Raw genomic sequence first — 6,320 nt, 5'->3', positions numbered from 1 at the left:
CTACTGTATAGTAATTTGTAAGGTGCTGTACGATAATGCTATGTATACTGTGTATGTTGTAAATTTTATACATTTGTCTCTTTTGTAAATAGTTAATTGTTAAAATTTTTTCAAGACAGACCAAAACTTTTTTTTTATGGGGGGGGGGGGGTGTTACATACCCCGTGGGTATCATGTGACTGTCTCATGACCATGACGTAATGGTCTTGTAACGGTGGGGTGATGTAATTTCCCGCCAGTGTGAGGTCACATGATGTAATTTTCCCGCCAGTGAGAGGTCATGTGGTGGCCTGTTTCAACAGGGACAAAAGGAGAAAGCCCTGCAGTGACGCAGGTCAGTTCGTGGTTTAAGTCGTCAGTGACTCTGTTATGCCACGTATTTGTCTCATGTTGCAGTTTTGTTTTAAAGTGGAGTTTTACTTTATATCTTAAGTCTCAAAGGTTATTGCCAGCAGTTTCACTACAACGCTGCTAGTTTTAGTCCAGTCGGACAGTGAAGAATTTACCAGAGTACGGAAAACCCGAAGGATCGAGTAAAATTGGTGTCGTCGGTGGTAATACAGGATCGACCTTATTAAATCTTCATCCAAGCAGGTAGTAACCTGCATCCGAGATAGCCCTTGTCAAAAGGGAGGGGCGTTGGGAACGGACCCAAATGCAAGACACAGACAGTGAACTACCAGGATCAGGACTGGGCGTGAGAAGGAAGCAAGGGAAGTGGGGAAGAAAGGACGCTGGACATGACGCAGGCCCTGGACGAGACAAGGATTCCGGGCCTGGGCTAGGATTTGACTAGGGTAGCAGAACCAGAACATGGAACTGGGATCTAGGAGCCTGGGCTTGGACTCCGAGACAGAGACTGGACAAGGACCCAACACCTGGGTCTTGACTCGGGCTCGGTCTCCAGAACCAGGTGAGGACAAGACGTGGCTACAGGACGAAGGTGAAGGGAAGGGATACAGACAGGGGGCTTGGACAGGAACAAGCCAGCAGCCAGAGGCTAAATCCTAAGCTATTTATGAAGCCAGCCCAAACAAGAATAAGCTGCCTCAACAGAAACTGGGGAAAACGTGGAATCAGGAATATGGACCGGACTGTGAACTGGAATACGGATTTCATGGACCGGACCCTGACAGCCCCTGCATTGTAAAAGCAGAAAGAGCTGGACGCAGCATTTTGCCAAGGAAAGGTCAGTTCTTTAAGCCGTTTTTAATTTCCTTTCTCGTAAATCATTCGGGCAAGGAATATTTTGGCTGGGATCAGCAGTAACATCACATCATCGAGGAATTTGTTACTTCAGGAAAATCTCTCCTAATTGACTATATAAATCATTTGGACTTTCGCATATATCGCTTTAAGAACTGTTTGAGTTGCTGTATAGCCATTAACTTCTGGTTCAGTTAGTCGTTTGTTTCCTTTTCATTTTTATTGAGCAGTGTTTAATAAATGTTCTATTTGTTTATAAAAACCTGTCGCAATTCTGTACTCATTGTTGCCGTAGCATAACACTTGCAAGTCAGTCCATAGGTTGTGGGAACAGTTCAGTGTTGAGGCAAGTGATGTTGAGTGAAGTTCGAGATCAAAAGATCACAAGACAAAGGAACAGAAGTAGGCCGTTCGGCCAATCGAGTCTGCTCCTCCACTCCACAATGAGCTAAACTATTCTCCCGTCTAGTTCCAATTTCCGACTTTTTTCCCATATCCCTTGATACCCCGACTAATTAGATACCTATTAATCTGCTCCTTAAAAACCCTCAATGATTGGGCCTCCACAGCTGTGTGTGGCAACGAATTCCATAAATCCACGACCCTCTGGCTAAAAAAAATTTCTCCTCATCTCTGTTTTAAATGGGTCCCCTCTGATTCTAAGACTGTAGCCTCTTATCCTGGACTCACCCACCAAGGGAAACAGCCTTTCCACATCTACTCTGTCCCACCCTTTCAACATTGGAAATGTTTCTAAGAGATCCCCTCTCATTCTCCTATACTCTAATGAATACAATCTAAGAGCCGATAAACGCTCCACATATGTTAACCCTGCATTCCAGGAATCATTCTCGTGAATCTTCTATGAACTCTCTCCAACATTAACACATCCTTTCTAAGGTAGGGGGCCCAAAAGGTATCCTCACTGGTTCAGGAGCCTGATGGTTGAGGGGTAATAACTGTTCCTGAACCTGGTGGTGTGGGACCTGAGGCTCCTGTACCTCCTTCCCGATGGAATCAGTTCAGAGTTGACGTTATCCTCACTGGTTCAGGAGCCTGATGTTTGACGGTAATAACTATTCCTGAACCTGGTGGTGTGGGACCTGAGGCTCCTGTACCTCCTTCCCGATGGAATCAGTTCAGAGTTGAGGTTATCCTCACTGGTTCAGGAGCCTGATGGTTGAGGGGTAATAACTGTTCCTGAACCTGGTGGTGTGGGACCTGAGGCTCCTGTACCTCCTTCCTGATGGAATCAGTTCAGAGTTGAGGCTATCCTCACTGGTTCAGGAGCCTGATGGTTGAGGGGTAATAACTGTTCCTGAACCTGGTGGTGTGGGACCTGAGGCTCCTGTACCTCCTTCCCGATGGAATCAGTTCAGAGTTGAGGTTATCCTCACTGGTTCAGGAGCCTGATGGTTGAGGGGTAATAACTGTTCCTGAACCTGGTGGTGTGGGACCTGAGGCTCCTGTACCTCCTTCCCGATGGAATCAGTTCAGAGTTGAGGTTATCCTCACTGGTTCAGGAGCCTGATGCTTGAGGGGTAATAACTGTTCCTGAACCTGGTGGAGTGGGACCTGAGGCTCCTATACCTCCTTCTTGATGGAATCAGTTCAGAGTTGAGGTTATCCTCACTGGTTCAGGAGCCTGATGGTTGAGGGGTAATAACTGTTCCTGAACCTGGCGGTGTGGGACCTGAGGCTCCTGTACCTCCTTCCCGATGGAATCAGTTCAGAGTTGAGGTTATCCTCACTGGTTCAGGAGCCTGATGGTTGAGGGGTAATAACTGTCCCTGAACCTGGTGGTGTGGGACATGAGGCTCCTGTACCTCCTTCCCGATGGAATCAGTTCAGAGTTGAGGTTATCTTCACTGGTTCAGCAGCCTGATGGTTGAGGGGTAATAACTGTCCCTGAACCTGGTGGTGTGGGACATGAGGCTCCTGTACCTCCTTCCCGATGGAATCAGTTCAGAGTTGAGGTTATCCTCACTGGTTCAGGAGCCTGATGGTTGAGGGGTAATAACTGTACCTGAACCTGGTGGTATGGGACCTGAGGCTCCGGTACCTCCTTCCCGATGGAATCAGTTCAGAGTTGAGGTTATCCTCACTGGTTCAGGAGCCTGATGGTTGAGGGGTAATAACTGTTCCTGAACCTGGTGATGTGGGACCTGAGGCTCCTGTACCTCCTTCCCGATGGAATCAGTTCAGAGTTGAGGTTATCCTCACTGGTTCAGCAGCCGGATGGTTGAGGGTAATATCTGTTCCTGAACCTGGTGGTGTGGGACCTGAGGCTCCTGTACCTCCTTCCCGATGGAATCAGTTCAGAGTTGAAGTTATCCTCACTGGTTCAGGAGCCTGATGGTTGAGGGGCAATAACTGTTCCTGAACCTGGTGGTGTGGGACCTGGGGCTCCTGTACCTCCTTCCCGATGGAATCAGTTCAGAGTTGAGGTTATCCTCACTAGTTCAGGAGCCTGATGGTTGAGGGGTAATAACTGTTCCTGAACCTGGTGATGTGGGACCTGAGGCTCCTGTACCTCCTTCCCGATGGAATCCGTTCAGAGTTGAGGTTATCCTCACTGGTTCAGGAGCCTGATGGTTGAGGGGTAATAACTGTTCCTGAACCTGGTGATGTGGGACCTGAGGCTCCTGTACCTCCTTCCCGATGGAATCAGTTCAGAGTTGAGGTTATCCTCACTGGATCAGGAGCCTGATGGTTGAGGGGTAATAGATACATTATGGACATTTAAGGTGATCGGGGGTAAGTGGTGGGTGTGTGGAACATCCTGCCAGGGGTGGTGAAGAGACAGATACATTAGGGACATTTAAGGTGATCGGGGTAAGTGGTGGGTGTGTGGAAAGTCCTGCCAGGGGTGGTGTAGAGACAGATACATTAGGGACATTTAAGGTGATCGGGGGTAAGTGATGGGTGTGTGGAACGTCCTGCCAGGGGTGGTGTGGAGACAGATACATTAGGGACATTTAAGGTGATCGGGGGTAAGTGATGGGTGTGTGGAACGTCCTGCCAGGGGTAGGTGTAGAGACAGATACACACAGAGAAGTGAGAAGACTCCCTAATATAAGAAACATCCACTCCACATCCACTCTATCTGTGTCCTCTGGTCCTAGACTCCCCCACTGTAGGAAACATCCTCTCCACATCCACTCTATCTGTGTCCTCTGGTCCCAGACTCCCCCACTATAGGTAACATCCTCCCCACATCCACTCTATCTGTGTCCTCTGGTCCGAGACTCCCCCACTATAGGAAACATCCTCTCCACATCCACTCTATCTGTGTCCTCTGGTCCTAGACTCCCCCACTATAGGAAACATCCTCTCCAGATCCACTCTGTGTCCTCTGGTCCTATACTCTTTGTCACCGGCTCCACATCAGAGTCTGCCTGTCCTCCGCACTGCGGTTCCGATTCTGCCAGCACACATCATGATGCCTCAATGTTGCACTTTGATGCTTGGTCGAATGCCTGTTATTAAATGTTAACACGCTTACTCGCAATCAGAGTCTCACTTACCAAACCCAACCTGCTTCCCTCTCCGGGACGTCACAGGTGCGATGGGACCCTCTCCACCTGCCCAGGTGAGTGTGGCTCCACAGGCCCGACACAATCCCAATCAGCACCCCCTCCATGAGCCCCACTAGTTCAGAGCGTATCTTAGACAGGAACCACTGCAGCAACTCACCATCCAAACCCACCAGTCCTCCAAGCCTCACAAGCCCACTTTGACTTGGAAATACAACTCTGCAAGAGCCTTCGGCGTCTGAGATTTTTGCACATTGCCATATTGTCTGGAGCTGCGATTGGATTCATACTGGAGCATCCGCGATGCTGAGAAAGTTGTGAATAGCACGGTCAGTGAGTTGGCCACACCGCAGGTAAAGGCTGCACAGGCAGAAAGGGAAGGGGTGGCCACTCGACAGTGTAGCAGTAGGCAAGTAGTGCAGGAGTCCCCTGAGGTCATCTCCCTCCTGAACAGATATACTGTTGGGGGAGATGTCTCATCAGGGGAAGGCAGCAGCAGCCGAGTGGGTGGCTCTGCGGCACAGGAGGGAAGGAAAAGGAGTGGGAGAGCTATAATGATAGGGGATTCGATTGTAAGGGGAATAGATAGGCGTTTCTGCGGCTGCAAACGAGACTCCAGGATGGTATGTTGCCTCCCTGGTGCAAGGGTCAAGGATGTCTCTGAGTGGCTGCAGGACATTCTGGAGTGGGAGGGTGAACAGCCAGTGGTCGTGGTGCACATAGGTACCAACAGTATAGGTAAAAAACGGGATGAGATCCTACAAGGTGAATTTAGGGAGTTAGGAGATAAACTAAGAAGTAGGACCACAAAGGTAATAATCTCTGGATTACTACCAGTGTCATGTGCTAGTCAGAGTAGAAATAGGAAGATATTTCAGATGATTATGCGACTTGAAAAATGGTGCAAGGGGGAGGGATTCAAATTTCTGGGGCATTGGAACCAGTTCTGGGGGAGGTGGGACTGGTATAAACAGGACGGTCTGCACCTGGGCTGGACTGGAACCAATGTTCTAGGGGGAGCGTTTGCTACTGCTGTTCAGGAGGCTTTAAACTAATGTGGCAGGGGGATGGGAACAAGTGCAGAGAGACAGAGGGGTGTAAAATGAGGGTTGAAGCAAAAAGTAGTAAGGTGAAAAGTAAAAGTGCAGGCAGGCAAACCCAGGGAAAAAATCTAAAAGGACCACTTTTCAACATAATTGTATAAGGGCTAAGAGTGTTGTAAAAACAAGCCTGAAGGCTTTGTGTGTCAATGTGAGGAGCATTCGTAACAAGGTGGATGAATTGAATGTGCAGATCGTTATTAATGAATATGATATAGTTGGGATCACAGAGACATGGCTCCAGGGTGACCAAGGATGGGAGCTCCACGTCCAGAGATATTCAATATTCAGGAGGGATAGACAGGAAAGAAAAGGAGGTGGGGTAGCATTGCTGGTTAGAGAGGAGATTAACGCAGTAGAAAGGACGGACATTAGCCTGGAGGATGTGGAATCGATATGGGTAGAGCTGCATAACACTAAGGGGCAGAAAACGCTGGTGGGAGTTGTGTACAGGCCACCTAACAGTGGTAGTGAGATT

This window comes from Hypanus sabinus, unplaced genomic scaffold (genome assembly GCF_030144855.1).
Source record: "Hypanus sabinus isolate sHypSab1 unplaced genomic scaffold, sHypSab1.hap1 scaffold_761, whole genome shotgun sequence".
In the NCBI taxonomy this organism is placed as follows: domain Eukaryota; kingdom Metazoa; phylum Chordata; class Chondrichthyes; order Myliobatiformes; family Dasyatidae; genus Hypanus; species Hypanus sabinus.
Note: the sequence above shows the minus strand (reverse complement) of the source record.